Genomic DNA, 23,565 nt, shown 5'->3' on the forward strand with positions numbered 1-23,565 from the left:
AATTTATGCTGGTGTAAAATGAGGGGAAATATATCAATGCTAATGGGTTTTTGTTTGCATGAAGTTGTGTAATGAATAGAAGGAATTATCCTATGGGTCTTTATTTTCATCCTGTAGAATTTCACTGGCAGCTTGATCCAAACACACATACAGGTTGAGCTTGGCTCCCTGATACTGTCTTTCAAAGTAATTTGGTACCTTAATTGTCAAATTCAGACCATTATACGTCTTATGCAAGAGAATAGACCATGAGCATCAAACAACACTAAAAGCAGTAATACAAATAGAGGACAAAATGAAAATATATGCTAATGCTACATTTTGTCCTTCAGAAAGTAAAAATTTGTGGAGCAAGATTCAGGAGTTGTGGATGTATGAGTTATGGCAATATAGAATCACAAATACAGTGTAAAAGTAAAATCAGGTTGGCTTTGTTGAAAATTTATTTTGAGTAAAACTTTGTAAATAACTCTCATAAAGCCATAATGACTGCTCTACCACTTGAAGAATGAGATCATTTAGTCTTAATTTGCTTTATTTAAAAGCTGCAAAATAAAACAGAACAAAGCAAACAGCTGATTGTTATACTTAACCCAGACCAGTCTTACAGATTTCATTCCAATTTAGCATGCCAAGGATGGCATGCCAGTGAATTTATAAATCCTTGACTAATGCTTCTGCAGAATTACTGCTTTTACTTGATTTGTTTTTTTTATGTCTTCCAGACACAAATATTTTTTAAAGTAAATCCTTCGGAGAGTTAAGACTTGGGGCTTAAATAGATTTGGAAGACAAAAGACAGCACTATGGATGTTTTGACTGACATGCTCTGTAACAAAGCCCTATGCAGTTGTTTCTTCATCAGGCCTGTGCCAAAATTCCTGTTTGAATAACAGCCTGTCTTCTAGAAAGATTTAGAATATCCAGGGGCTGGAGAATCAAAATCTTTCTGGACTATTTTTTTTCCACAACACAAGCCATTTTAGTGTTTCTATCATGTATCCTTGTTGGCCTGTTTTGGAATAGCTTCTCACTGATCTCTCATGTTGCAGTTTTCTCCATTCCTCTCATCATGTCCCTGAAGATTTTCAGCAGCAGCAAAGACCAGGATAACATTACCACATCTCACTTTTGAGCAGTGTACTTTCCCTCAATTACAAACATTGCATTTGGCAGAGTCAAAATTCATCCTCTTCAATGTAGACCCTTTGTCCAAATGCTCTGGATGGGTTCATACGAGTACTTATCATTAAGTACTTTTTTGTTTCATATTTTAAGATGGGCAAATTTTACCTAGAGCATTTGGTACATCTAATTACCAAGCATTAAAGGTCTATCCAGTTTTTCACTGAAGACATGTTCCCCTTTAAAGTCACTATAAAAACTCCCCAATAAAATTTCACTTAGATAAAGTCTCAGCTGATAATCCCCTTATTAATCACTTCTTAATATGGACTACATTGACCACAAAATTTAACTGTGTGAAACAGCAACCTCTTTTTTTAGGCTATGTCAGAAACATCTGTCAAAATTCTATAGGAAATTTTATACAGAATATCAGTTTTTCTGCCTTTTTACTGCTAAACCAGTAACTTGCAAGCTTGAAAGTACTTGGTACAGTAAAGCCCATGCATACTCATGGACAACAGATATGGGGTTCCAGCATGTCCCACTCTTAAAGAAGTAAAAGTCACAATATATAGTTCATCTGTTGCTGTAGCTATCACAACAAAACCTGGGATCTACAAATGTCACTATTTGTTTTGTTATAAAATTTTAAACTTTAAGAGTTGTATTTAAGTTGGATACAAGGTATCATTTCCACTGTTCAATAAAACCATTGATTCTAAGAAATTATGCTTGAGATTTCTCCATTTTTAAAGAAGTATAATTCATTATAACCAAGTCAATTTTTTCCTCATTATGAAATTCAGTAAGTGTGGGAAAAGGCATTTTTACCAGCACGGAAGCCATGCAGAACATGAGAGGCATTCATACAGCTAAACAACTTTGTGGGAAGATATTCCCCAGCACTTTGTGACCCCAGAAGGGCTGGTGGAGGGCAACAAGGCACAAGCAAATAACTTTGTGTAGTTTTGGGTCAAATTTTAATGTCCCTCAGCAGAGAGTTAAAGAAAGAAGAATTAAGATAGTTAAAGAAGCCTTCCTTTCCCATTGTTTTAAAGTGTTGAGATAAGTGCACTGATCTTCCCCAAAAAAGTAAAAAACACCCAATTGTCCAAGAAAAGGCCATATGGTTCTGACAAATAGCAGGAAACAGAGTGATGGAGGTTGGAAGGACTTCCAAAGTGCCACTCCAAGGTAGAGCTGCTCTGTAAGTGACTGAACCAGTATGTCCCAACATATGTGAACAAGAAATCATGAATAGAAAAGAGAAATTGAATCAATAGAAGGTGTCTGTCTCTCTTTTTTCTACATGTTCTTTTCTGAAGTCTTGTTACATTCTGCTGTGTTAATTCACAGAACTGGAGCAATTAGATGCACAAAAATCAAGGAATACTTCCTATAGGGTTCAACAAGATTTTCATCAAGGTTCAAAACAAATAAAACCAAAGATCTGTACAATCCCCTATCTTTCTCAGTACAAGGATCTATACTAGAGACAGAATTGATCAGATGACACACCTGAGATTTTGATTGCAGACCCATTTAGTCCACTGCAAGTCTCCAACAAAGGCTGTTAGAGAACCTTTAGGGCAAAAATTACGAGAAGCAGGACAAACATGGGATGACTTTCCCCCTAAGTATTGGCCAAGAACCATCCTTCCTTAATAGCCTTTAAATAATCTGATTTTAAGTTTATATCAGCATCTATATTCCAGGCAATTATGGTTTTTCATTATTCATTCATTCATTCCATGTAGTTCTCTGTCCATCAAACCCACCAGGTCCAAATGAAAGAGATTTAGGTAAGCCAATACACAGATTCAAGCATGAAAGTGTTGTGTACTTCTCAGAGGCTTTTCCTTCTACCTCTGTCTTTGTGTCTTTGGGACTCCTAACCTGGAGGGCTTTATTGATTCCCTCTCCTTTATCTCACCAAGAAAGGAAAAAGAGAGCTTCTCCAAAACACCCTTTCCTCTCCACAGACATGTCTAGCACCTACCATTGTCAGCCACATCACCAGTATGCCGGCATTCTTTCCATGAGTTAGCATTGCCATGAAAACATAAAAAGAGAAGCAGGGGCTCTGCTTCTATATATTTGGAGTGCATAATTCAGAACTGAATGTAATTTTCTAGGTAGAAGCCCTTAATTGGCATAATATATGCTTAATGAACTAGAGTTTTCTTGTTGCTTTTTTGTTTTGCTACCAGCATAAGCTTTGGTTTGCATCTAGAAAGATGAAGCGAAGCTTCAAGTTTTTATATCTTTGGAATAGTTTAATGGACAATATAATGTTTCAATTTAATTAATCTAGCCTCCTTAACCAGAATGAGGTAGTACAGGCCATATCCTCAGCTGACATTCTTTAGCATAAATTGAGTAAATCCAGTGCTTTCAGATTAAATAATTGCAGAGGTGTAGAAAAACTAAAGAATATTTATAGAAGCTACCCATAGGGATATGGTTGCATACACAAGTAAAACTAATAATACAAATGCATATAAATCTCTATAGTGTGCACTCAATTTTTGTGAGAAGGAATACATAACTAGAGGAAAAACTCACAGGCATCCTTTTTGTCTCACATGCTAATCATCTTAGCTCAGATTCTTTCAGAATGTGTGAGCTTTCTCTCATCCCTCTCCCAAAAGAATATTATAGAGCAAACCACCTCTGATTTTGCCTGAGAGAAGTGGTAAGATTTAAGTGTGGGTAGACAGCACAAACAAGATAAATTCAGAGTCACCATTCTGAGAATTCTTAACCCAACCCAGGAGACCCCCAAGTCCTAAAATTGGGACAGCCCCAATACCAGTTATTAAAATATTCTATGAATGTACACACTTTTAAAGCTCTATACTTGACTATCTATTTCAAAGTCAACATTATTAAGAGAAGAGACTTATTTGTGGAAAAATTTTACATGAATACACTTCTGCCCCTGCTCACATGGGAATAAGGATATTTGCTGCTCATATTGTCCACCACTGAGTGTTTTGCTTTACAAGTTTCAGACTCCAAGCTGAACCAACAATAGACGCTGGATGCAAAGAAAAGCCAGCAATCAGAAAAAAAGGAAAAAAATACTTAAGAGAATTATCACATTAAAAACTGTTTGAGCAGACTATTTGGTGAGGTCTTGTAAACAGTAGAAAAATCCAAAATGTAATCAACCTGCAGCCAGAAAAGAGTTTCTATGAACTTGCTGTTGCTCAAGAAATTTGTAGCATTTTATTACAACATTTCAGATGTATCCTGACTTAACAGGAGCCATGGCAACTCTAAGGAGATATGACCTCTCCAAACTCCTTTGTCTGGATTGGATCACCTTCTGCTTTCATCTTTCCTCTTTCTCATCTGAAATCTGAGCTTAGCACAGTAGGACAGAGAACTCCTATCAGCAAAGCAGGTTCTCCTTCTTCTCCTGCTTCCAGGGATATTGCCTTAGCACAAGAGGAGAGATTGCTCCTGCTTTCACTGGGTCTCCTGTCTCTGTACATACAGACCTGGACAAGTTAACGCACAGATCAGAAGATCAGCTTCACCTTTGGTCTCTTTGGTGACTTGTGCTTCAGCTTGCTGACCAGACAAAACGCTACTCTAATGAAGTACTCTGACAGTTTATCTCTTTTAAAGGGCAATACCTTATCTCTTATACACTATGCAGTATCTAGGACATTTCTACATTTGGAAATGTAGACTAAATTGAATCTTCCAGATTCCAAACTTTTTATCTTGGTCCTTGAAATTATCCTCCATACTGGGCATATTTTTTTTTTCTTTATTAGAGCCAGAGTTGGAAATTGTTTACTACCTATTGGTAAATCTTATTCATGTATAATACTTGACATGGAAAATGTTGTAGCAAATAACACTTAAATGTGTGAAAATGTGTGATATTAATGTAAGTATTAAGTTGGTCTAGTCAAATGGGAATTATGTCTTATTGTGTAGATTAACTTTGGTAAAAATGCTAATGTTACCTACCTACATTTAAGCTCATGAAACAATATTTTTGATCCCTGGTAGAAGCATCCTCTGCTGACTCTGGAGTGGATCTGCAACATCAAAAGTATCCATAAAATTAAGAAGAACTGTATCTGTGCAGCACATTGGGGTAGGGGCCAACACACACAGGTACAATCACAATTCATAGACAAACACAGTTTTCAAGCTTGAACTCTTGGAATGAGTGGAGTGAAATTTTCATGTGGGGCTTTTTTGGATCTGGGCCTTACTTCAGTTGGACAATTCTGACTTAGGTGAGCACCTATGCTAAACAGTCCATATTTGCAAATGTGGTTAACAAGTATGATCTAGAGTGATAGTCTATTCCTTCTATTTCCCTCGTTTGATTCCACTTAAAACTGTCTTTCAATTATATCTTATCTGCCATTTTAAGATGTAACTTGTGTTTAATACATTTAATGCATTCTTATTTTCTTTTGAGCATCATTTCTCACTACAGCTGTCAGGTGCCAATGCCATATATTTGGACCAAGAAAACTCAAAACATTTGATGATTATTAAGTATATTCCCACATTTGGTAACAACTACTACAGTAGGAATGGAATTGACTTTTTCAGTAATTGAAATGCAAAGTGCTAAATATTTAATGATTTATAACATCTACCTCCACCCCAACAGTAAAACACTATAGGTCAGCCTAACCTGCAGATTATACTACTGTTATGACATTGATTTGCATTTGTAACTGCAAGATTCAGTTTTAAAGAGAAAGAAAGAGGATGATACCAGAATAATTAAGGAAGAAAACTGCTTCTTTTGGGCACAGCACTTACTGCTGTTCTCCTTGCAGATTTCAAACAAGAGGCAAAACAACCTTACTATACTAAGACATTGAAATATGGACCTGGCTTTTATTCTGTGCCCTCCAACTCTGGGAAAAGTTTGGAGTACATATTAATGCCCACAATAATCAAGAAAAAACATTCTCCTTGTGGTCTACCACACATAAGTTACTCCTTACTATAACCCTCAGACTAATGTGCAAGTCAGGAGAAGGAAGAGAAACAAAAAGTTAAAAAACTTCAGGGAAGATGAAGACCACAAAGCATTATTTATTTCCACCTTTTCTTTCAGGTGGGAAGTTTATGACTGACATGTTGGGGCAGACTTTAGTCTTGGCCTTCCACATCTCAGGTGAGGGCTATGAAAATTCTGGCTATGGACAGTTTTGGTCCTTCTCATAGATTTCTCTTGTATAAGATTCTGGTACTTATGACCTAGCATTTTCTAGCCTTATGTTAGTTCACAGGCAGCTCTCTAGCCAGCACACAATGCATCAATAAAGCTGGGATGCTAAGGCTGCTAGAGCATTTTACCTTCCTTACAAAAACTCAGCACATTTTTTTAGTCTCATATAGTCAATCTGACCATAAAATAATCTGTGTTCCTGGTATCTGACACAACAGGGTTCATTTAACTGTGCCCTGGTTAGCATGCTATCAGAAAACAGAAGATTAAGGGTAGTGGATCCTTGGTATATGGGATAAGAACTTCAGTATTTGACAACAGAATTCAGATATTAGTACACAGGACAAAAGTTCATATTTAAAAAGGGAAAGACATGCAGGAGGCTGTCTGGATCTTAAAAAAGTTTAAAAACTTTGCTCTCTGAGAGATTGCTCAAGAAAAAGTATGGATGCTGGCACAAGGGGAAAGGATATTATAATATGGGAAGAACTGGCAGGGAGTCTTCACCCAGCAGAGGCCAGAAGACTCCTCATCTAAGTGAGCATACAGAGTCAGACTTCAGGGGAAGAGAAAACCGGGCTTTTGCTAGGGACTCAAGTTAGATTGTACACCAATTGCTGTGATTTAGAAAGGCCCCAATTTACTGGGTTGAAAGTAAGACTGGAGAAAAGAATTCACTCTGAAAGAACCCAGAACTGTAGAAAGATACAGGTTTATAAGCCTATTTAATTTCCAACACACTTTGTATTTTTTCACTACCCTTCAAGAAGTTTGCTTTTCTAGTTTATATTTGATCTCAGTGACTAGAAGCCTCACTTCTAAAAAGGTGCAGGAAATCTAGCTCAAAGATACAGGCTCCTGGAGGATCATAGCAGTGACACTTTTTACTTCAAAAAAAAAGTCTATAGGCCAGTGCTATTTATGCCAAACAAATCTGAACCACTGTAGAAGGGTGTTCTGTTCTGCTTATTACTGTGAAAACGTCTTTCAATTACAATGAATTTGCTTTATTGCAAACTATTCTAAAACAGGAGCTGAGCCTAATTAAAGGAAAAAGCTTTTTTCTACTTGGCCCCGAATTCTAACATTATCTCAGAAATGGACCATATTTACCAGATCAATACATATTATCTTCAGGTATATGTTAATGGATAATAGTAACAATGAATTATTGAGAAATAAGCAATGATGCTTTTGCTACTGTAGATATTATGTGTCTTTAAATCAGTCAAAGCCAGAAACAGAATAAAATTAAATTAAATTTTTTTTTTTTCCTTGATCACTTATGTGTTCTGGTTCTCACTGAAACGAAGTAATACTAATATTCAAATCTGCAGACTTAACCAATATGAAAAGCAGTCTATAAACATGTTCAAAATGTATAAACCAAAAATGCTAAATGATTATAAAATTATATATAGAAAACCCTTTCCATGGTGATATTTTGAAATAAAGCTTCCCTGGAATAACTTGAGGTCATTTCAACTTATTCTGTCACCTGGGAAATGAGAATGATCCCCACCTCACAGCAGCCTCCTTTCAGGTAGCTGTAGAGAGCAATGAGATTTCTTCTCAGCCTCCTTTTCTTCAGACTGGATATCCCAAACTGTCTCAGTCACTTGTCCTTAGACTTGTGCTCCAGACCCTTCCCCAGCTCCATTGCCCTTCTCTGGACTCGCTCCAGCCCCTCCATGTCCTTGTAGTGAGGGGCCCAGAGCTGGACACAGGATTGGAGGTGCAGCCTCAGCAGTGCCCAGCACAGGGGCACAATCCCTGCCCTGCTCCTGCTGCCACACTCCTGCTGATACAAGCCAGGATGCCATTGGCCTTTCTGGACACTGGGCATGCACTGGCTCATGTTCAGCTGCTGTCAACCAGCACCCACAGGTCCTTTTCCCACCAGCAGCTTTCCAGCCTGTGCCCACAGCCTGTAGCTCCACGTGGGGTTGTTGTGACTGAAGTGCAGGACCTGGAACTTCACCTTGTTGAAGCTTGGTCTATTGATCCAAACTGTCCAGATCCCTCTGGAGAGCCTTCCTACCCATCCAGCAAACCAGCACTCCCACCCAGCTTGGTGTGATCTGTAAACTGAGGCTGCAGCTGATCTCTATGTACAGATTGTTGATAAAGATATTGAACAGTACTAAGCCCTGGGTCACCACTTGGGACCAGCTGCCAGCTGAGTTTAATTCCATTCACCACAACTCTCTGGGCTCAGCCACCCTGATGGTTTTCTTAAATCACTGGAAACTGGAACCTTCTGGATGAACCTTCCTACTCAGATTGACAGGAGACACCTCAACTCCTGTACTGTCTTATTGACCTGGAATTCTGCATCAGGGTGTGGCACAGACCATTGGTATGAAACACTGAAACTATAAAAAAGAATTATTGCTCCATTTTTTTATAGTTTAAAATTTCCATGCCAAAGTCATTATCTTGGACAAGTGCGGGTGGGCAGGATCTTACTTTAAATTTATGAAGAAAAGGACTGAGAGAAGCATCTTCTACTGTGCTATGTACAGGGAAGCAGTACCTTACTGTCTCACCTTTCCCCTGAAACTGGCAATGAAAAAAACTACATTGAGTACCAAGAACCTGGCCAATAACAGAGAAAATCACAGTGCTAAAGAAAAGTCATACTGCAGGTTTCAGATTAGTGTAACAGCATCTCTCAGTTTTCGACCTTGCACATAAAAAATTCCCACCAAATCAATTGAAAAGGGAGAATTTTAAACATTAATTTGAACTGAAAGAAATCCCTACAAATGCAATGTTTGAAATTTGCATGTGGCTCTTCAGTTTAATATAGTGAGCTACTGAGTTCAGCTTAGTCAATATTTTATTTATTTTGATTTAAATACCTGAAGGCACCTCTCCAGCATGTTCAGCACCTCATATACTATTAAAAGTGCATTTTTAAATTAAACTGCGCAAATCAATTGATTCAAGGGGAACTCACCCAGCTGCCTATTGAAAACTCCTTTTCCTTTTTGCTTTTTAGAAATAAACCTCTGCCTAAGAAAGAGAATTTGCAGCAGATCAGAAACTCACTGAAACCAACTCTAAGACAGATGTGTCAGCAGCAATTTAATTCAAGTTAATTAGGAAATCGAAAACGAAAATGGTCTCAACTGATCTAGTTAAACTTGTGCATTATGCTTCTGAGATCAAATGTATGTAGGATAGGATAATATTCCAACTTTGTTGCTGAGATGCAAGTGGCTTTTAGATAATGTGCAGCCAACTAATGAACAGTTGTGCTTATCAGAGAATTTAATTTGGCTCTAATGATATCATTCCAACTAAATAGATAATTTGCTTTACATATGAGCTTGATATGGTAAAACGCTATAGCTACTACTGCTTGAATATATTACTAGGAAACACAGGGTTTGTAATTACCCATCTTAATTATGCCTCTATAATCAAAGAGAAGGCATAAATTAAAAGAATGAATTACAAAAACCTGCACTTTATCTCTGGCTTAATAATATTACAATATAACCACTTATTCTCTTTGCAATTTCTTTTTCTTTATATGGTACTATCTTACTATTAACCTAAATCCTGAGAGCACCTTGCAACATCAGGAAACAGGAGAAATAACTGCTTCCTTTCCATACTCATAACAGAGGACTGTTTTGCTATTGCCTTGTGTGCCATCAGACTTCACACAAGATAGTGCCTTCTCTATAAGATTAGCTATGTGAAGATTAAAAAAAGGATCTCCAAAAGCATTAATTCACTCAGCTATTGTTTCAAGAGGTGACTTCTCTCCTTATACAACTGCACTACATTATCTGAGCATCTTCTGCAGATTCCAGTGGAGGAATCTGGAGGTTCTCGCATATACATTTTTTTTCCTCATTTTCCATTTGTTCTCGAAAATTTTGTGACCTAGGTGCCACCAACATTATGCAAGTCTCCAAGTCCCTTAGGCAGCTATGAAGAGTCCCACTCTACACAGTAGAAATAATGGCAACTATTCCTGGTCTGCAGGAAATTAATCAGTCCTGAGCACACCAAAACTATCAATCACCTTTCCACTGACACTTACTTTAATTTTAATCTTGCAGCCTAAGATAAACAAGAGATAATTTTTGCTTGTTCCACCAGGGAGAACAGCAGTGCACAAATTGTTACGTGGACAGTGCAGTCAAGCTTCTCCAAAGCTCTGTGGGGTAAATAATGAGGAACACTCCTCTTCGTGTGCACTGCTCTGGGAGAAGGCCAAGGCTCTTCATACATAATAAATATTTGCATCAAAGAGAAGTATCCACTACAGTGACAGTTTTCTTCCTGAATTCTATTACACTTCAGCATGTGGTTTTTAGCTTTTTGAAGTCTCACTCGCAGCAGGATGAAAAATATATTTACTCTAGGGACAAAGGTCTCAACAGTTATGACTTGGACTTCTTGGTATCTGTCACAAATTCTTCATTTTAAAGGTAATGTCACAATTCAAATGTTTTCAATAAAGAGGAGTGAAACCATGAAAAATGTTACATTGAACAATGAAACTTCAGCCAAAGTTTTAGAACTGGTGCCTTTTCTCACCAAGAAGATATAACACAAATCAGAAATCTGTGACAAGCAGGCAATAAGAATAATTTGTTGCAGAACTGCTATCATGTCATAAGAGAAGGTCTTCAGCAGGGCTGAGTATTGAATGAAAATGGAGCAAAGATTTTTTTCCATGAGGTTGCTAATAAAAACTTTCTTAAAAAACCCAAAACAAATAAACAAAACCCCCCTCAAATCCCCATGCAAGGTTTTTCTTTTACAATACCAGTAATTTCAAGTTAAGAACCTTGAATTACATTTGCAAATGTTTCTCAAAAAATCTTTTTCCTAGCTTGTATTCATTTGCAAACCCTTTAAGCAGGAGTATGCTATGAGGATGTTAAGAGCGACTTAATAATTAGGTGATCTCATTAATGCCACACAGGTTTGCAAGCAAAATATTTTCACACCATAGCTGAAAGCATCAGCAAATTGCCACTTGAGACAGCAAGGAATATTGCTGCTTGTCTTCAGAAAGCATAAGCAGGTTCAGCACCTCTTTTAAGCATTCACCCCATGTAAGAAGGAGAGGGTGACATGTTATTTAGCAGAATAACTCTAGAGAATGAAGCCAATTTTTAGGTATTCTTTTGAAATGTGCTGTTTAAAGTCATCCTGGGAAGACAGCCGTGTCAGCAATAGGGTTAATCACCACAATTTTTTTGTTTTTTCCCTGATTTAGCAGGATACCTTGAGCAGAATCACGGAGAATACTGCATTTGTTTGTTAAAGCCATTGTGCAGTATGACAGTCGACTGATAGGAAGCTTGTGTCTAAGCAGGTTCTACATCAGATTTAAATTCAGGTTCCATCACACAAGAAGATTTAGTGAAAATTCTGCCACCAGATTCACCTAAAACCAGCAGTTAGCACAGAAACATGTTACAAACATGCAGCTTTATTTTTTAGGAAACCTTCTGCTGTGTTCCTGGAGCCAATGTCCCCCTTTCTATCCTCTAGCTGATTTCTTAATATAGGAGGTTTATTCAACATCTCCCTTGGTCTGTTTAAACCACTGAGAAAACTGACAAATATGAATGAAGAAAGTTAAATTAGATCAGCCTGGTACAATAAGGACTGTGTCTAGATAGCAATTTCCTGTCCTCTCCATGAAAGAATGAGGATTTGTAAACCAGTTCCAAAAATGGAGGCAAGAACAGACATATGACCTCTAAATATTTTCTAAGTAAAATATACAAGGTTTGCACTATAAATTTTGGCTACACTGACACAATCAACATAAGTAAATTATTTCTTTCATAAATCTCTGTGCACCAGCACAATGGCAGAGAAAAGTTTGCCTAGTGCTATCACTCCCACTAAACTGAAGGTGATATTCAAAAGATTATCACAATGAATCACTCATCACAGGTCTTCAAACCTGAACCACAATTCATAGAAAGAAGACTTTAGGAGCTACAGGGATGGGGATTCCAAGAAAACAAGCAAACAAACAAACACCCCACCCCAAGAAAGTAGATAAGTAACCTGTAATACACAAATAGGCAGTGGCTGAAAGAGTCAGATACATGATTTTGCGATAGACAAGAGAACAGTCTTCACCATCAAGAAGATCAAGTTCCTTTGCCAGCTGATGAGAACCTGTAGGCACCTAAATGTCCCATCTATTATTTGTACACTCACACAAAGGTTCAGAGGAGGAAATGCTGTTAAACAGTCATTATAATCCCAGCATTTCAAAACTTCAAAGCCATTGCAAAGTGTTGTCTGTCCCAAACTGTGTTTGTTACCAAAGAGTAATTTCCAACATAAATTTCAAATTCTCCAAGAAAATAATAGTTTAGACCCTTTCTTTGAAACAATCTCTTTTCCAAAGGCAGAATAAAAGATTTGGGCTATGTCACTACAGCAGCTCTGAACAACATGAGGCCTTTCTCTACATAATAGAAAGAAAAAACAAAAACCTTAATCTATCCAGGTATATGGGTTACCAAGATTTGCACTTCACCTTTGGGAGTGGGGGGGGGAAACTTCACGCAGTTGCTACCCTTAGCCTGAATACACATATTGACTGAGACAAACTGAGAAGTGCTATATATAAAATGTTCTGGCACATAATTGGTTTTGAATAAGCTCATTGATGTGCAAAACCAAGGGTGGCAGGTACAAATCAGGAATGTGCTGCACACCTAAACTTCAAAAATCTGAGAGCCACATGTGGACACATATGGACAGCAGCAGCATCAGAAAATGCAGCCATCAGGAAGCATAAATATGTAAAAGAGAGATTAATTAGACACTTGGGAATGATAAATAGCAGATCACACATGATTATTGGATGAAGGAAAAAGAAAGGACCAAAGTGTTCAACTGGAATAAGCCCAAATTCAAGTGAAAACAGTTCAAATGCTAAAAGAATGAAGATCAAATACTAAGTCATAGCCTATGGGTACAGAAGGGATACTAAGTTAGGGAAGTACTTCAGCCACAGTCATGGGAAGAGATTAGGAAAGTTTCTTCATGCTAGAATTCTCCAAGACAAAACATATCAGCCGAAATGTCTAAAAGAAGAGCGTGCACCAATAAAGAATGTTATGTAAGTGAACATTGATACGAGAGACTATAACATATTTTGATTTTGATATGGAACATAAAAATGTAAAGGGATAATAATAGGAAAAAGCTTATCTAGGAAGAGAATAAAATGAGACAAACTTAATCGTGAAGTAAAATAAAAACGAAATTACATAGTCAGGCAAAAAATATGACAACATAAAATAGGAACAGACAGTTACCAATATGATTAACCATAATGACAAGTCCTAAGACATCTTCAAAGAGAAGTCAGGTTATTAATAGAAGGAATTTAAGGGGATGCATAGCAATTGGTTAGGTATATTTATCTAAGGTAAGCAAAGAAAGGAGAATAAAATAGTCTCCACTGCTACAAAGCCTCTGCATAATAAGGGGCAGAGTAATTCCCTGATTATGTATCTCTCCAGACAAGTTGTTCAACCAGACCAACATATGAACAAACTAATGAGAAAGTGTCCCTCCAATGTGGAAGAATGATGGAAAATTCTTTCCAGCCTCTTTTAATATTTCACATGCACAGCCAAGTAAAGATGTACTAATTGCACCCCTGTGAAATATCAACCAGAAAAAAAAAGTCTGATTTTTTTTTTTGTAAGACAAACTGTCAATTCACTAAAAAATTATAATGCTATTTATTTATTTATTTATAAATAAATATAAATTGACATCTGAACACCATTAGTTGCAAAACATTTTCTGCAGGATACCTTGCAGAAATGTCTTTTGAAGTAATACAGGTTATTGTTCATTAATACACTGTAATACTCCTTTCTGAACATGCAGAACAGATTGTGATTTTTGTTTGGTGGTTTTTTTTTTTCTTTCCCTTTCCTGTACTTTTTCTTTCCCAGAAGCTGATGCACCAATTACCATGGTCAATTGAATTAGCAGGTCATCAACAGCAATTTATCACATTTCAAATAATTTTTTCCTAATCTACCTCAAGGAGCTGCTAGTATTTATGTATTTCAGTTCTAACATAGTGGCATGACTTCCATGTAAGCTCTTACATGCAGTAAACTTATATTTTCTTTTTACATCCACAGTCTTCCATTCTCATACTTGCCACCGTGTCTTTCTGAGCCTTACTCCAGACAGATTTTCCTCATGTTTCCTCCTGCAAGTTAGTTCTATTATTAAAAAGTCAATCGTGTACGATTCGTGCTACACCTAAAGCAAATGCTGGGTGCTAGGACTTGACCTCCCAAACCTGATTAAGTGACATAAAATTCCTTTTCCCCCATAACATACCAAATACGTGACAGACAACTGATTATCAACTGTTCTAGCCTCCCTTCCTTTTTAAAGTAGAAAATTTGTACCCCACTCTTTATGGCTTTTCTTCATCCCAGTGTAAAGTTCATGGCTCCATTTTTCATCAGTTTGTCACCTTACAGTAGGAATATCTGTATTTACTGCAGTGAGATTATGAAATTATAATCCTGATTTTGGTTCTTTGCCAGAGCTCATGCAATTCAGCTTTTACTCCACACATAATAATCAAATATATGCTATTTTGTAGCATGGATGTGAACTGACAACTGACCTACTTGTGTCCCAGGGGCTGAAAATTTTAAAGGTGTTTTTACCTTCCACCATGGAACACCAAAAGGGTTAAAGAAAGTAGCAAATGTTTTTGAAGTGCAGTTAACACCAACTTTATCATCTTTATTATCAGAAAGTTCTTTGTCATCTCTTTAAGAAATCGAGAACAAGACACAAGCAGTGAATTCAGCAAGACAGGAGTACCACCAATGTCTGCTGTGGTACACAGTGTGGACAGTCCTTCCACACTTTCAAAGACATGAAAAAAGGGAATAGGAAATCTGAAACTAGAAGGTATACAGCAATAGTGAATGGAATTTTAAAAGAGACTGACACAGAGAGAGGAGAAGCAATACAAATCCAGAAAACAAATGAAGACAGTCCTAGTTATTGACCATTATTGCTATATTGTATTCTGCAGTTCAAGAGAGCAAAGCCATGGACTGATTTAAAGTGATGGCAGCAATCAAGGACAGAAATTTCACATGTAACTTAGGACTTTATTTTAGTCTGATCAAGGAAAAAGGGAGATACGATTCTCTCAAACAAGAGAATAAGCAGATCTTCAGGACAAACCAACTCCAAATTTACTAAAAGAATAAAAAACTTAACTTATAAATAACTCAATATAACTAAGATATTACAATATTTGTGATAAGAAATAATTTATTAAGAGATGGGGACAATTAGCCATTTTGATCAATTTGTGCTTTTCAGAACTTTATTTAAGCAATTGATCTCAAAATGACATTTTAGGAAGTAGAAAAATTTTGTACAAAATGTTTTTACTACTTTAGAATCCAGAATCCAGATCAGATTCCTCAGCAGGGGAAGCGATGGAACTTTTGACTGCTACTTTGGAGATTATCTGTGTTGACTATATCAAGGTAATTGTGCCTGGGATTTGCTATTATTCAAGGAAGTTCTTTACTTTTTCCATCTCTTTGCTAATGCACACTTACACTTCTTTCTACAGAACAATCTGCTTTATTTCAAAGTTTATTATGTGTTTTATTTGTAGCAGGTGAATTAAGAAAAACTAAAAAGCATAAACCTCAAACCCTTTTGGTACTACTTTGAATCCCAACACTTAAATAAGGTTGTTCAACAGTAATTTTTAAGAAATGGTCAAATGTAAACAATTTTATTACTTAACATATTTGATAATTTATTATGGTGCTGTAAGGTCACCTGATCCATGTGAAATGCAGTATAGGACTCAGAATAGAAATAATTAGTACTTCATGTTTATTTTCACTACCTTGGTATACTTTAAATGGTATTTTGTGTAGTAGATTATAAAAGAGAAGGAAAAAATACTGCACAAATATATGTGTATACAGAATAGAGGCAACAGTGATTTTGCTGTCTGCACACAGAGTAATATATTCTGTTAAAACTTTGAAGTACAGCTACGTTAAACAAAATGTATTATGATTCAGAGATTAAAATGCATTTTCAATTGATTAACATTTCCAATTAAATTTATGGTCAGCAGAGACATAATGATATTATCCACAAAATTGTACCAGATATGATAATAACACCGATCTGCATCTGTGCTGTAAAAAGTATAACAATAGTGCACTATCACTGGTTCTAATTACCTCTTATCCTTTAGAGACTGGCAGGTGGCCAATGAAATGTGGGTATAAAATCAGAATATAATCAGATAAAGGGAGATAAAACTGTTATTGGCTTTTAGTTATGTAAATTAAGAATTTTACTCAACAGGTTATTTAGTCATCCTGATGAGTGGAAACATTCATTTGGAAGACTAATTATACAGTCCTTACAATGATTAGAACACTCAATTGTTTCTACTGCAAAGAGTATAAAGTACATCTTGAATTATATTAAGTTAGTGGTGAGAATGAATTTTGTTTGTTTCTTATACAAGAAATCTCCAAAGGAAACCTGGTACAGACAAAACCAATTGGCCCATTGGTGAACCTGTAAGAAATTCTCTCTTATCTGAATTGATTCTCTTTCACTCTGCCTTTCAGACCTCCTTTGAGTCAATATCTTGCACACAGATGAACTCAACTACTAGAAACAGTCTTTCAGATGTAGCACAAATGGAGGACTTGATCACTTGCAATCTCTTGAGATGGCACGGATCATCTGAAACGACAGCAGTGTTTGCTGATATCCCTCTCACCAGGTTTCCCCAGCTGCTGGGCTAAGCAAATAGCAGACCTATTTCCTTCACAAATATTTGAGTGAAGTATAAAATAAATTGTGACTTGTACGGTGCCCATGACCATATCACATTTACTTCATATAAACTTGCTTATTTCCTACCACCATTACTCACTAACTGGACAATTTTCACCTGCATTTTGACAAAGAGGGAAAAGCCTCTGTTATGCAAACTTCCTAAAAGGCTGCATTGCTTAACTCCATGAGCCACTTAAAATAGAATAGCAGCATTTTATGATTGATTTAATAGATTAGTACATCATCAACTGTGGCTTGCACAGGTGTGTAATCTACAGGCAATCCATACAACAAGAGTAATTCACTAAGATATTTTGCATGGAAAACACCTGAAACCACTGTGCTAGTTCATGCTAATTTCAAGTGGGGAGGATTTAAATTGCTGACATAACAGCCTCTAACACTGATCACTGGGGGAGATCAAAGACATGGGTGACTGCAGATAAGGAAAACAAGAAAACAAGCAGAGTGCCTTATCCAAAGACATAACTGAGTCTATTAAAGTTCACTGTGCAAGTTTCCAGTGATTCTTGCAAAGTGCTAAAAGACCATAAGTTGCAGCATTAAAAAAAATCTTAATGAAGTAAGACAATCTGTTACTATCCATTGTCTTGGCTACTGTAAGTAGAATTTTCTCCTTCATAGTCCCACTGACAAGCACAAATCTCAAAAAAAAACTCCATTATTTTTCACCTTTAGTAACGTACATAGGATGTTAGTGTGCAATTAGAAGCATTTCTACAGTTAATGAATTATTCTTTTTACTGTATTAGTCTTTGTCTTAGCAGAATTGCTTGAATCTTAGAAACATAGAATACCTTTAGTTGGCAGGGAACCACAATGATCATCGAATCCATTTCCTGGCTCTGCACAGGAAAATTTTTAAAAATCACACTGAATCAATACTTCACTTGAAACCTTTAATATTTTTTTTCTTCTTTTCTAATTTTACTCTATTTGTACAGAAAGTGAGCATATTTCCAGAGAACTATTCTATTAAACATCCTGCTTTCAAATTGAGGAAAAATCTCAGCAAAGGTAAAATAGAATATCTGTATATCAAGACTTTCTTCTCTGTCTTTTGTATAGGACCAAAGATGACAGGATTTGGAGTCCTCCACTCTACTCTTAATTGTTTAGAAGAAAGAAAACCCACTTCAGAGCTACAACACCATTGAAGTTCTCTGCATTATGGAAACATTCCCACCTGCTCATTCTGGTTGAAACTATGTTGATTACAAGGTAGATGCAGCAAGGTAACCTTAATCCCATGGCTTCAGCAACTACTGCAGGACACATTGAATGAATCATTGTTCCTCATCTTCTTGAAGGAAAACGACAGTGTGACCTTCTTGAAGTCCTTGTTACTGAGGTGCTATGCATCAGATAAAGCTTTTGGGCCCAAAAGCTTGGGGTGCCCTAAACTTGGCACCCACAGTTGGCTGTGGCAGGCCCTTGTCTTTGACACCCTGTTAAGAAGTTTCAGGAGCCCCTGCATTTATGTGAATGGCTACTGTCCTGTGCAGCCCAATATCTCCTGATCTCTACCCCTCAGATCGCCTTTGCAGTTGCAGTCTGCCTTGCAGCCCACGGTCTTGTCTCTCATATTGCTCGATGGCCAAAATGGGACCTGCAGTACTGCTTTGTGGAACATGGTGATCACTCCACCAGCTCATCAGGCACTGCATGCACAGAAGGGAGAGGGGATGCACAGCAGAATTGAGTCAGAAAAGCCTAGGGGGGCTCTACTCCCAGGGCAAGGCTTCACGTGCAGCTGACTTTGCAGCAGGACTAAGGGGTGGAAATTGAATGGGCAGATTTTGACTTGGCTAGTCTCCATGCAGGAGACCACTCGCAAAGTACCAGAGGAATAACTTCAGAAAACATAACAGATTTTGAAATTAAGCAAATTAACAGTGTTTATCTCTCCTCTGAGGTGAGCTCCTTGATGCCTCAAAAAGCCTTGCACACATCCTTCCTTTAACCCGTGAAAGCATTTAAAGGGCATAAAGCACATACCAGGACGGCAGTGTAGAACATTTCCAGAGGAAGCTGCCAGGGTTGGGTGGGAAAGGGAACAGACTGAAGGATTGTCTCTGGTTATATGTGTATGGGATTCCTTTGCCAGTTGTCAGCATGAAGAGCTCAGCAATGCATCAGTACATGCTCTCCTCCAGCAGAGCAATCCTAGGATCCAAGGAGTACAAGCTGGCTGGCTTGGTGGTACATTTCCCTCTCAAGGTCTGCTGTAGATCTCTACACCAGGGCCCTCACAGTGAGTCCCACATAAAGAGCAGTTGTTCCAGCTCTCAGAAGCATGACCTTCACCTTCTTGACCTCTTAACAGATTAACAGACTTCTGGATCCCCCACAAAGTGCTCTGCCTTTGGAGAAACTCTCTGTTCAAAATTCTTTTGAAAGTATCTGCAGGAGAAAAGGCTGAAGACAGGACTGACAGCAAGGCCACAATACAAGTCCAAGTTAGATTCAGGAAGCAAAGACAGGCACACCTACCCTGTATCTTAGCCAGGACTGCTGGCCCCTGGATGAAATGAAGTAGGGCTCAGGTGTGGAGATGGGGGGAGGTCTCAGGAGAGGATGATCAGGACCCCTGAAGTCAATTAAATGCCCTCAGGGCCCTGGCCTACAGAGGCTCAGCTTCAAAACCATAATACTGCTTTTTAAAAACTATCTAATGTAAATACAGCCACTATATATATACACATATATATAAATACAGTCACTATATATATACACATACAAAGTCTCCTGGACTTAATTGATTACATTTATATAGCACTGGAAAAAATGAAAAAAAAAGAGGAATAACTCCCAAGCCCACTCTGTAGAATCATGTCATTTAACAATAATCCCACTGGACACAAAATGAACAATATTTTTCTATCAAACTCATGTTCTGCCTACAAACAGTAACTTTAGGGGAAACAGGCTAGAACTGAATGTCAGAGATTTTCCAGCTCAATGGCACAAAACATGCATTGAAATTGCATCCCTGAACTTACATGTTGCTCCTCACATTAAGAAACAGGCCACCTGGTTGCTAATACTTCTTCTTTGTTTCCTGAAACAACAGGACGTAGTTTTGAAGCTGCCTAAAATTATGCCCTTTACAAATCAAATACACAAAGGACATAAACAAACTGACATACCATTTTTTGTTCTTCATTTCTTCCTTGGCAATTTAACAGTTTTTATGTAATAATAAAGAAAATGGGAAGTTAGGCTAAGAAAGTATTTTATTTTTTAAATCAGAATTTATTTAAATTATTAGAACATCATCAAAGTAAGATTTTGTTTCTGAATTCACAAAATCTATGGGAAAGGCCAGATTAAGCTCTCATATTTTGAAGAGGTTTCTAGGTCTCTTAGAAGACACATGAAACAGTCTAATGTTATCATATCTAAATATTGCCATGTTTAGGTACAAATCAAGACCAAAAATGTTTCGTCTCTATAATGACCATTCAGAAAGATTTTGCTGGGATCAACAAAACCCGTGAGACATCTTTTGTAGCCACAGGACAACATATTCTTTATATGAAATACCATCTATTTGAAACACTATTCCTGCTCTTCCCTTTTCCTCAGCAAAATGGGTGTTTTGCTGACACCAAAAGGTAGAAATAAGAAAGGTACCGTGTGTCCCCATGCAAGTACAGAGAACAGTGAAGTGATTTGCAACCTGTTTCTTATTTATACATTGTTTGAATCCGTGTGAATTGTTTTTATATGTTTGACAGGTAAAATGAAGGGAAAAAAAAAGAATAAGCATTCATTAGGTCAATTATTGATATAAGAGTCTGAGCAAGCAACAGCAAAATTCAGTATGGTAATTTATCTGCATGGGTCAATGGCTATTGACTGACTGAAAATAAAGGTCGATCACACTGATAGATCTCAATGCTGCAGCTATGAACATATATTAATAAACACAGCACAGAAGTGATTTTTGAGTCTGTTGGAAAAGACAGATAATCAATATCCTTGTGTCCTTGCTGGGGCTGAACTTTGTACTTGGATTATGTTAACTAAAGACTAAATAAAGTGCTGATGTTTTTATATATTTAAGATATGGAGGAAAATAACAAAGTAGTTGGTGACTTTTGTTGGTTATTTGATGTTGAAATAAGTGAAAAAACCCACCTAAGCCATTAAAAAAGCAACATCTCTTTTTCTCAAGCACCCTCTCCTGTCCTAGATATTATTCCTATTATATTCTTGTTGCAAGAACAAATTCAGCACTTTACACTGCAAACAAACTTGGACAAGTGGTTTGGACCATTTATATTAGAGCCCAGAGGGCTGGACTGTTGTTTTGTTTTAGGCAGGTTACTGAGTTATAAAAGTCTACTAAAGCCTGGATATTTCATCCAGACAGCATTGTGTTGTAAGACATTTGAAATTTCCTTTTGGAAAGAAGCAAAAGTGCAGAATCCTGGCAGCCTGACACTATCTGAATGCTGCCATCCCTTTCCACTTACTTTCATACTCCACCACTCTGCCTGGCATGTAGACTTGTACAGCTGAGCTGGATGAGGGAGTTAATCCAGCTGAAAACAACCACTTAAAGAGTGAGGAAGGAAGGAGTAGGATGCAAATGGAGCACTCTCTGCTCCCAGTGTGGTCTTTAAAGTGTTGGGAGGCTGGGAATAGGATCAGGAAACTGAAGCAGGGCTCAGCAGCATGGTTTAAAGCAATAATTAGCTGTAGTAGATGCATCCTGAGATGCAAACTGAAAAGGAGTGAGCCTAAATATGTATATTATCATGTGCAACCGGTTCTGTGAAACAACTGGGTTTCAGTCACTTACCTCAAAGACTGGCACAAGTATTTTATTTTGCCATTTCACTGCTCTAAATGGTCATTTCAAGAAAAGCCTAAATTATTCAGGTATTTCATTAAATACCTGACATTAATATTTCAGACATACCATGAAACCAGTTATTGAGTGAAATGACTAACATTCCCATTCATTTATTGAATAGGTGCATTGTAGTAATAAGTGTTAATTTTATGGAATCATACATAGAACTGTATGGCTCCAATGGTGAGCATAAAAGGCTGCACAGTGCTATAAATACATATAATATATGTAGTTTTACTTCTCTTTTTGAGTTAGCAATTCCAAACAATTGGGAATCAGGTATTTTTCCTGGTTATCTACCTATCATTTTCTGAATTTTCCTGTTATGAATAAAACCTTCTGCCAGTTTTCAAACTGCTCAGGTGATTAGCTTTATATCAGATCAGTAAGACTGTTATTTTCTTTTTTTTTTTATATTTAAAAATAACTTTAATACAGAATAAGCAGTTCAATTATCTATCTATCTATCTATCTATCTATCTATCTATCTATCTGTCTGTGTCTGTCTGTCTATCTGTCTATCTATCTATCTATCTAATCTCAAATCACAGATTCCTAGATGATCCAGATAAACTAGTCCTTCAGAGTTATAATCTCAGTTCTACACCTACACATGAAAACACACAGATAATGGCAGGTGCTAGTAAATCTTCATCCCTTTTCAAACCAGCCACTTAAAATGTGCATGAACACAGATAAACCTGCATCTAAGTGGTATCCACATACTACTTGACAATAATCCAGCAGTTAATGTACCCAAACTGCTATTTCTTATGCTGAACACGACTTTTATACTTGCATTGTATTTCCTCCTGGTTTTAGCCACTTTTTCATTCACTGTACAAAATGTTGGTATCTCTTTCTAAGGCATAGAAAAAATTCCTTGTAATAAGAAAATATCTGCAAAAGGGGCAGTTGGAGACATGTAAAATCCTGGTGAATGTGAAAAATAAGAATGCATTATGTTCTGTTATGTATTTCTCTTTAATCCTTTTATTTTCCCCTCATCTTTCTATTTGAAAGCTTTTAGCTTCTTTTCTTTACCCTCTGAATTGAGCCCCTGCACCAATTGTCCTTCTAGTGGCCCTATCAGTAAACGAGTTTTATTTCAGTGTCTTAAAAGCAAGAGACGATTTCTAGTAACTAATTCAGCCTTTCCTTTCAAATTGACTGAATTTTTACTAAACCATAAAGCTGGGTACTATCACTTAAATTGAATGTAACAGGACAAAATGTTTTTTCTGCTGTAGTATTTTCTGTGCTAAAATTAGCTGAATTTGGCCATTCAGCTCACTTTAAAATCAAAAATTCAGATTTCTCAAGTATTTTTCAACTTTTTTTTTTTCACTGGAACCAGAAGTAAAATTTGAACTGATTTTATTACTAGTTTACTTTGTTTCTGAAAGAAACATAGTCTCAAAAAACTTTTTCCTGCACAAGCAGTAAT

General features: G+C 37.0%; 1 long non-coding RNA gene across 2 annotated transcripts in view; it reads right to left on the minus strand.

Moving 5' to 3' along the window:
• The window catches only part of LOC306800669, a 46,019-nt gene extending 26,507 nt beyond the window's left edge, over positions 1-19,512 (minus strand). For both annotated transcript variants that reach the window (XR_013773899.1, XR_013773900.1), the window contains exon 1: positions 19,253-19,512. This is a non-coding gene — a long non-coding RNA (uncharacterized lncRNA). The remainder of the gene's footprint in view (positions 1-19,252) is intronic.
• Positions 19,513-23,565: the final 4,053 nt, after the last annotated feature.

Source organism: Erithacus rubecula, assembly GCF_903797595.1.
Source record: "Erithacus rubecula genome assembly, chromosome: 3".
NCBI lineage: Eukaryota > Metazoa > Chordata > Aves > Passeriformes > Muscicapidae > Erithacus > Erithacus rubecula.